This window comes from Cryptomeria japonica, chromosome 9, assembly GCF_030272615.1.
Source record: "Cryptomeria japonica chromosome 9, Sugi_1.0, whole genome shotgun sequence".
Classification (NCBI taxonomy): Eukaryota; Viridiplantae; Streptophyta; class Pinopsida; order Cupressales; family Cupressaceae; genus Cryptomeria; species Cryptomeria japonica.
In genome coordinates, this window is record NC_081413.1 from 292,745,816 (window position 1) to 292,755,989 (window position 10,174).

Sequence of the window (10,174 nt, forward strand, 5' to 3'; positions counted from 1 at the left end):
TTGATTTTTATCTTATATTCATTATTACCCTTATCCTTTAGAATTCAAAAGCAAGAATAAATTTTACTTTATAGACAATTATTCTTGCAAAAGGAAGGGCTTTTAGATGTCTTAAGCAATTAAAACTTTACAATTGATTGTAATGTTTTATTTTTTCATGGATTGTAATGTTTTATTTTATTTTTCTTCAAATATAAATTTTTCTCATGCTATAGAAAATATCTTGCAATTGAAACGACTTCATGCAAAACTTTTGGTAAACATCATTGATTGCACGACACAATCTTCAAGTTAGTCACTTGCAATCAATTGAATTTTAATTTTTGGAACTATTAATACTTCATTTTGGGAGACATGAGATTCAATAGGTTTTATTCTTATTCAAATATTAATTTCAAAGTAAGCCTTTTGTATGTAAATACTTCTACAGAAGTTGAGGTCTCCAATAGCCAAATAAGATTAAGATTATGCTAGTCTTTTCATTCTAAATTTTTATTTTTAATGGCCAAGCGAGGTAATTTTGAAACTTGAAATGAAAGTCACTATAGTGATCTCTAGTTTGTGAATTTTACTCTCACATGCCCCTACAATGTTATGAGGAAATTGAAGTAATGATAGGGGTCTTTGATTTATGAACCAAACAATATTAATCTAAGCATTTTTTGCCTTATGAATATTTATTTTATATCTACCTAGATTATACTGAAATCAAATTAATGATATCAATCTTTGTCTTCTAAATCTTGCTTGAATATCTAGGAAAGATGATATGAGGACGTAATTTTGATTGTCCATGTGAGTCTCTTCTTTGAATGTCCAAGCAAGATGATGCTGAAATTTAAGTAATCATGTCATTTTGTGCTTTGTGAAATTCAAGTAATTATAGCAGCCTTTAGCTGGGAATCCTTCCTTTAAATGTGCAAGCAAGATTGTAATGAAACTGCACTAACAATCATATTCTTTTCCCTATAAATTAAGGTACCACTCTGGCAAACCATATATTTTAGGGATGTAGCTCTTAATAATAATTGCAAGTAGATTGAAAAACTTTTCTAAAACCTAAATAGACAATTATTTAAGTTGTAGTTAGTGTACACTTTCAATATTAAAATCCCAACACACGCAGCATATATTCCAACTAACCAAAGTTTATCTTAAACTTTTTATCAATTTGATAGAAGAGATTTAAATTATTGATAAGAATTCTATATTAAAAAGATGAATATCCTAGTTTTATCTAGATGTAACCATTTATTAATCAATCATATAATATGTTATTTTTTTCAATTAGAAAAAATCATATTAAAATATATTTTTCTAATTTAATAAATATTTTTTTATACTTAAACAAAAATATTGTTTTAAAATTTGTTTGTTAAAATAAAATAGAATTTTTTTATTTAGCATGTATTTATTTTCTTTATTCTATATATTTTATATATGTATGTGCTATCTTCGCATTTATAATATTTTAATATAAATTTAGGAAAAAAAATATTAGTTTCCTAAAAATAATCATATATGTCAATAAAATTGTGCCTCTATTAATAGTATATGAAATAGCAATTGGGAAGGAAAAGTTTGTTGAAGGTGGGAAATCTACTTCAATTGAATGGGAACCTAGACAAGATAAACTTGAAAAGCCTTGCTGCCAATGTAAGAGATACTCTTAAGCCTTGAAACAAAAGATTATAAACTGTTAATTTCAAGTCCAACTGGGGCAATTTTTCAGCAATTATAGAAATTCTAGAAAACCCCAAGTTAATCTTTAAGAGTTCCAAAAAAAAAAGACAGTTTTAACTGAAATCAACTTACAAGAATGAAAGCCAAATGTCAAATTATAACTACTTACTATCCTGGATCTAAAGGGAAATCCCAATTATTTCTACATTGATCCAAACCATCAACAAATATTTGGAAATTTCATTTAGAAACTAGAGAAAATAAAAAAAATGTATTTGTAGAAGCACAATTGTAATTGCCCTTATTTCTCCCTTCCTCTTGCATTTCATCTATTCTAACTTTGTCAAACATGGTGAAAAGAATATATATAATGACGCCAGAAAATAGAACTTTGAAGACAGTTATCCATTCATCGAGTTCGAGTTCAAAAGTGAAAGAAAATGTGGAATACAAAGCTGTAGTACCCCTGCCCTAATCAATTTCTAATCTCAGTTTGACCTTGGTTAGTTTATCATAATATAATGTTATAGTCAGATGTTTTGATTTTAGTGCATATCTGTTAATGTGGTTTTCACACCAATTTGTATGCAAGTTAATTAATTCTCCATTTTCATGTTATTATCTCAAGCTAACGCTTTCATTAAGTTTATATATGTATGCATGTATGACTCTTGGTTGCAGGAGATTTCAGGTACAGTACCGCATAGGTGCGAGGTTCATCTCCACCTAGAATTTGCAGGTTTGAGTTTACCTCTTTAATCCTTAGAGTTGGATTAGGTGGTCGTAAGACCCTTGTTTGACCATAGTCGTGCTCAAGTGAGTGTCATCAGTCATCATCAGTATTCCCTTTGATTGGGTATGTGGGTCGTCTGTCTGTGTGGCCTTCTTGGTTTGCGTGTTTGGTGTGTATGGTTAAATTGAGTAATTAATCCTTAATCTTTAATTTGATTAAATATGTGTTTTTGCATTAAAGATTAATGGACTAATTAAACAAGGCTTATTTATGCGATTAATCGTTAAATTGAATTGCTCAATTTAAATTGGGAGCAAGTTCAATTAAATAGTTAATTTTAATGTTAAATTTGTTATGTTTATGCTTATGAAAAGAAAGATTTAAATTTAATTGAAATGGAAATAATTTTATCTTCTTGACATTTTGGTAATAGAAAGGTTAAATTCAGTTATTTGGAAAAATCAATTTTAATTTGAAAAGCAAATTTAATTCATTGATATAGTTTAAAAGAATGATTTTTGTGAATTATTTTAAATAAAAATTTGGTCAAACTTTTCCCCATTTAACCTAGGTTTGAAAATTATTTTGGGAGGATATTTTGTTTGGAAAAATATTGTTGGAAAAAAAATTGGGGGTTTTGGAGGAGGAGAAATTTCTTGAGCTTGCGGGTTGGACTCTTCACTAAATCTTTTCGAGGATTGCTATATGAGGTAAGATTCTGGTTTATATTTTGGTTTCTTTGTTTACCAGAAATTGTTTTGGATTTTGAAGAAATCTATTTGTGAAAATAAAAATAAAAGGAATAGTCTCATCTATTTGGGGAAAATGAAACAATTATAAATTTAATTCCGATCCAATTCCCTCTTGTTCTGTTTCCAGTCCAAGTTTAGATCATGGTTGCTTTGATTGTTTAAAAATAAAAAATGAACTTGAGATTGGTTGTTTACCATGGAAATTTGTTAAAATTCCAATTAAATGCTTTCAAATTTAAGCTTTTATCAAAGAAATCCACCTATGTTTGGATATATGGATGTTAATCAACCTTATTTTGCCAATATGGATTTGTTTTTTTAGAGAAATCCTCCCATTTCTAGATCTGGGTATTTGAAAATATTGGAAACCCATGCTTTCTGGAAATAAAATAAAAAATTTATTTAAAGTCACTGCATCAATCAAGTTTTCTACATGATCTAAGTTAGATTGCAGTTATCCACCTCATCTAGGTGCAGGTTGTCATTTGTGGTCGTTTGTATATTGATTATGTTTCAGTTAGATTGCATGTTAGACCTTGGGTGGTGATGACTCCGTTTTGTGGATGCTCAATTGGACCTTTGTATTAGCTTCGATTATGTTCAGTTGGATCCTTTCCTTTTCAGGGATCGTTTATGTATTTATTGACCGATGTGGTTGTTTGTATATTCATTATGTTTCGCCTTGATGGTAGGATTATAAATAATGAGAACCTCATGTATTCTTAACTTTATTAATTATCAGAGGGGTCTTGCAATTGAGCAGACTCGGAGATGTAGCCCTCTAGGGGTGAACTCTGAGATCATTTTGGTGTTAGTGATGCTTATTCTCTTATGTTTCCTTTTTCAGTTTTATCGTATATGAATGGCATATGTTAGAATGTATAAGTGGATAAGATGGAATTAATTGTAAATGCATGTATGCAATCATCTTTTAAAATGTAGTAAATTGGATCGTGAAAGAATGTAGCTTAGAGTAATGGAATATATTCAGTTGTTGTTAAGGAAATTAAGTATGCATGGAAAGATCTCATAAGTTTATGATGAAATCCTTGTGTGTTAGAATATTAGATGCATGGCTTATATTTTAATGAAAGTCTTGAATGTAATGAATGAATCATAATGGATAAACATTAGCATGTGATTTATATTTTCATCTTCTGAAAGAAATTATCCTTGTTTAAGAATTATCTCATTTTCAAGATAATCAGCTTATTGGATTTATTAGTGTGAGTTAAGTTAAATGTGTAATTAAGTAATCACATTGGGAAACTCTTTAGGTGTTAGTTCTTGTCTTCCGCTATGTAATCTGAATCTTTGATATCTTGTTGTATCTTAATGTTGTGTAACATTTTTAAAAAAAAATTATTGCTCTCTATTCTTGTGTTATGGCTTAATCCCTTCAGGGTTTCCTAGCGGGGCATTACAAAAGCCCTTATAGTCTTCAACCAAGATCTCACAAAAATCAGAATGGTGAAAAAAATATCTTGCAACAATTTTAAAAAAATTATCACCCCCATGAATTGATGGAAAAATCATCCCCATGAATTGTTGTATCTCCATCTTCATCCTTTGAATCATCTTCATCCTCATCCTTTGAGATATCTTTATTCTTTCTCACTTTTCTCTTGGTCTATGAGGCCATAAATTTTCATGATTTAAAATCTCTGAGAAAGGACTTGCATATGCTTCTTATTCATTTCTTCTTGCAAATTTGTGAGCATAACTGATAGCAAAAACCAAAAAGGAAATGTCAGCTACCCAGTTTTTTGTAGAGAATGACAAGAATCGTTGTAAACCTAGACCTGATGAATTGTTCTTAATGGATCTTGCAAATGTCACAACCCTCTCACTTAAAATATTCAAAATATTTATTTGATTAAGGTTGGAATTGATTAATAATTTATTTAAAAAAAACTAATAAATCAAACAAACTCAAAATCAATAAATGCACTAAATTAAATAATACAATATAATAGTAGACTAATATATATAAAACTAATTTAATTTGAAAACTTAAAAAATAAAATATTCTACTTATTTTATATTTATTTTAATGCATATATTTTTTATCAAGCAAATGGTGTAGGAGAAAAGGGAAGGCCAAGACACTTGGCACAATAAAAGAGGAAATTTATTATTAGTATATTCTATGACAAGTGGATATTACAATATTTATATTAGCAAATTTTATGACATGTGAGTTGGAAATTTATTCTATGAGAGAAATATCTCTATTCATGGTATTTTTATAACATGGGAACATCTCTATTCAAAGCATTTTTATGACAAGGGAGTTACAATATTATTTTTGGCATATTCGCTTACAACTATTAATTGGAGAATCTGCCTTAATTTAAAAATTATTCTTACAGATGGTAAAAAATATTTTACAACTTCAAAATCTATAAATTAAGAAAATATTATATATTTTTTTACACAAGTTTTTTGGGAGATGTTATTGAAGTTTCATTTTATGAATTATTTCTAGTTTTGTTAAAAATATTTGATAAAATATGAATTAAATATAGATAAAAACTTGGAAGGGATTCTTTGATGAAATATAAATAGAGTATAGATACTACTTTTGGAAGGAGATTGTTATAGGATTATAAATAGAGTATAGATACTAAGGAGATTGTTATACGAGTATAAATAGAGTATAGATACTAAGGGATTTGATCTTTTAGTGAAACTGGGTTTTTATTCATTTTGTTTAATCTTCTTGTGCATATTTTGAAATGCAATTATTCTCATTTTGTTAATATAAAATAAAATAATTTATTAGAGTATGCATGTTTGTATCTTGAGTAAAATTTGAATGCATGCAGGTTTTTTTTGGATAATTTTGAGGAGGGTTGTTTGAATACATTACATTTGAAAAACTGAAAGAAAATTATTTACAAATTTATTTTGGGTTAATGATAAAAGTTTAAAAAAATTATTAGATGAAATATATTACTTAAGGAAAATGTAAAGAAAAATAAAAGTGCATGAATATTTTTTCAATATATTTAAAATTCTTGCCATGCAAGAAATGTGTGTGTTTTTTCTTTTTTTTTAGCAAAAATAACAAGAGCTCTATGAGAGTTGGAGTCCCTACCAATTGCAAGAAGTAGTAGTGAATATAGTGAAGTAAAACTATTTTGTATAGAATAGGTTGTGCTTGTTATATTAAATTAATTAGATTGTATATGACATTTATAAAATCATAAAAAGCATATGTTTGGGATGTACCAACAAACATTGCCGACAATATATTTTTGTCAAGTGGAACCAAAATATTGCCCAACAAAATACCCAATGTGCAATGATAATCGAAATAAATAGCAAAGTGTTGAAAATTTTAATAGAAACAAATAGAGATTTTGCATATGAGTGAAGTGACAACAAAATTAGAAGATTATATTAGAGAGTATGAAAGAGAGTAGATTTGAACAACTGGTTTTGTTTTCAAAAAGATTGCAATGCTAATTACAATGTATGTAATGACTAAAACATCAAGTATGGAACAAATGACTATGACAATGTTTCAGCATTGCATTCAATACATATTGTAGTGAAAAGCTTTATGCACAAAAATGAACATAAGTTTGAGGAGCTTCATGATATATGTTTACAAAAACTATAAATTGGTTTAAACAGTATAACTATGAGAGTATCATTGCAAAGTCTTCAGTAGTTGGAGCATGAAAGTATTGATGCTTTTCTGAATGGAAAAACCTACAAAATTGAAAAGTATTGCAAATGAATATAAATGACATAAAATTTGTTTAATTAGAACAAAGCAATTGAAAGAATAAGTTCAGTTACTATAATAATGTTAAGTGGCAAATAAAGTAAATTTCTTGGAAGATACAAAATATAAAATATTATTTTGTTTCTTGGTGGCAGTGTTTGTAAGCATATGGTTGAACTAGTTTATGAATCTAAGAAATTTTGTCTTGCAAGTGGTTTAAGTATGAACTAATTAAGAAATATGAAATGTAAAAGAAGTAGCACTAAGAAATGTCAAGCCTGGACACAAAAGTAGATGTGTTTTGAAACCATAATCAAAGTGATCTATAACAATTGAATACTTATATTGAATAGTAGACATGTGAGAATTCATTGAGTCTGCTACTTTTAAAACTATAAATACTTTTAAAACTATAAATAACAATCATTACTTTTAAAAGTCACATTCAAATGAATAATATATTTAAATATTTATTTTTTATATTCTATCTTTTCCAAATATTATTTTCAAAATTCTCAAATATTTATTTTTTATATTCTATTTTTTCTAAAAGTTATTTTCAAAATTCACATAATATATACTAATCTTAATATTTGTAAAAAATATTTAATTTTGTGGGTTTCATACAATCAAATTTTAAATAGTTGTGATATTTAGATATTCAAAAGATGATATTAATATTAATAATCATTTAAAGCTATAAAATAAGTCCAATATAAAGTATCTTTCTAAATTGGTATTCAATTTATTTTTTAATTATGTAAATTAAAAAATATTAAAAAAATTTAAGAAATAGATAAATAGAAAAAATCATCTCTATTCTATTTTTAAAATTCTTAGAATATTTTTTTCCTAAATTTATATTAAAATATCACAAAAATGAAGATAGTACATACATTTATAGAATATATAGAATAAAGAAAATAAATATATGATAAATAAAAAAACATTCTATTATTTTAACAAACAAATTTTAAAACAATATTTTTACTTAAGAAAAAAAAATTATTTATTAAATTAGAAAAAATATATTTTAATATGTTTTTTCTCTTTGAAAATAACATATTATATGATTGATTAATAAATGGTTACTTCTAGATAAAACCAAGATATTCATCTCTTTAATACAAAATTCCTATCAATGATTTAAATCTTATCTATCAAATTGAGAAAAAGTTTAAGATAAACTTTGGTTAGTTGGAATATGTGTTGTGTGTGTGTGTGTTGGAATATATGTTGTATATGTGTTGGGATTTTAATGTTGAAAGTGTAAGGAACTTAAATCATTGTCTATTTGGGTTTTAGAAAAATAATTCAATATACCTCTATTTATTATTAAGAGCTACATGTGTAAAATATATGGTCTTCAAGAGTGGTACCACAATCTATAGGGAAAAGAATATTAGCTAGAGGCTACTATAATTAGTTGAATTTCACAAAGCATAGAATGGTATGATTACTTAAATTTCTGCATCATCTTGTCTACCTGGACATTCAAAGAAAAGACTCACATAGACAATCAAAATTACATCCTCATAATTTAATTTCAAGATAATCTAGCGTAGATGTAAAGGAAAGATTTAGAGGGCACGAAATGCTTAGATTAATATAGTTTTATCCATAAATCAATGACCCCTATCTTTACTTCAATTTCCTCATAACATTCCATGGGCATGTGAGAGTAAAATTCACAAACTAGAGATCGTTATGGTCACTTTCATTTCAAGTTTCAAAATTACCTCGCTTGGCCATTAAAAAATGAAATTGAAAATGCAGAGACCAACATAATCTTAATCTTATTTGGCAATTGGAGACATCAACTTCAAAAGTATTAACATAAAAAAGACTTACTTTGAAATTAATAATTGAATAAGAATAAAACCTACTAAATCCCATGTCTCCCAAAATGAAGTATTAATAGTTCCAAAAATTAAAAAATCAGTCGATTACAAGTGACTAACCTTAAGATTGTGTCATGCAATCAATGATGTTTATCAAAAGTTTTGCATGAAGTTGTTTCAACTGCAAGATATTTTCTATATCATGAGAAAACTTTATGTTTGAAGGAAAACAAAATTAAACATTTCAATCCATGAAAAAAATAAAACATTACAATCAATTGAAAATTATTAATCGTTTAACACATTATTAATCATTTGACATGCATCTAAAACTTACCGACTAAATTAGAGCCCTCCTTTCATAAGAATAATTGTGCATAAACTAAAATTTCTTTTTGCTTTTGAATTCTTAAGGATAAGGATAAGAATGAATATAAGATACAATACAAAAGGTGTTGGCCCAGCGCAACTATTAATTTACCAAAAAAAAGAATGAATATAAAATAAAAATTAATATCGTAATCTATAAAACATTAGAAAACCATTCCAATATTTTCCCTACTCACATTTGATTCACCACCTCATTTTTTTAAAATGAAAAAATAAATAAAAAACCCGAGAAAAAAAAATCAACCCATCAAAAAAATACAAAAATAAAGAGAAAAATGATTTTAATAAAAGATCAAGATAAAGCATAGAATAAAAATTTTGACATACTTTTTAAAGCAAATTAATGAGTGAGATGAAAACATTAGTCTCCACCTATAGATAGGCGGGACTAAAAAGAAGTGAAGTTGGTACTATTATTATATTTAAAAGTTTTTAAAAAATAATAATAATAAAACTTTATCATTTTAAAAATTAAAAATAATTAGTTTTCAAAAAATTGTTGTTTATATGTACAAATATTTAGTATATTTTAAACTAAAAGTTAAATAAATAAACAGGTTGTTATCTTTAAATAATAATAATAATAAAACTTGAGTAAATTTATTTTAAATCTATATATGCTTTTAAAAAAACTAAAAAAAATACTAAATATATTATATTTATTTAAAAAAAACTAAAGTGAATTATTTATTTTAAATAGATATATATTTTTTAAAACTTTCTTTTAAAGTAAAAATACATTTAAAGTGGGGGATTGATTGTTTTGCATGTGTTAAAATATAAATGGTGTACTTTTTTTAGTAAATTATGTTACTACAATGGCACTCCAAAAAGCATTTGTAAGAAAAACAAAAATCTATAAGAAATCAAGAAAACATGTGAAGCAACTACATACTTATTTTAAATTAAATGAAAAAATTCAAAAAAAAATATAATAATTATTTTCTCACTAGAATGGAACCCCAAAAAAAGTATTATACTAATAAGAAATGAAAATAATCAAAAAAAAAAAACTACAGTTATTTTCCCATATGCAAAC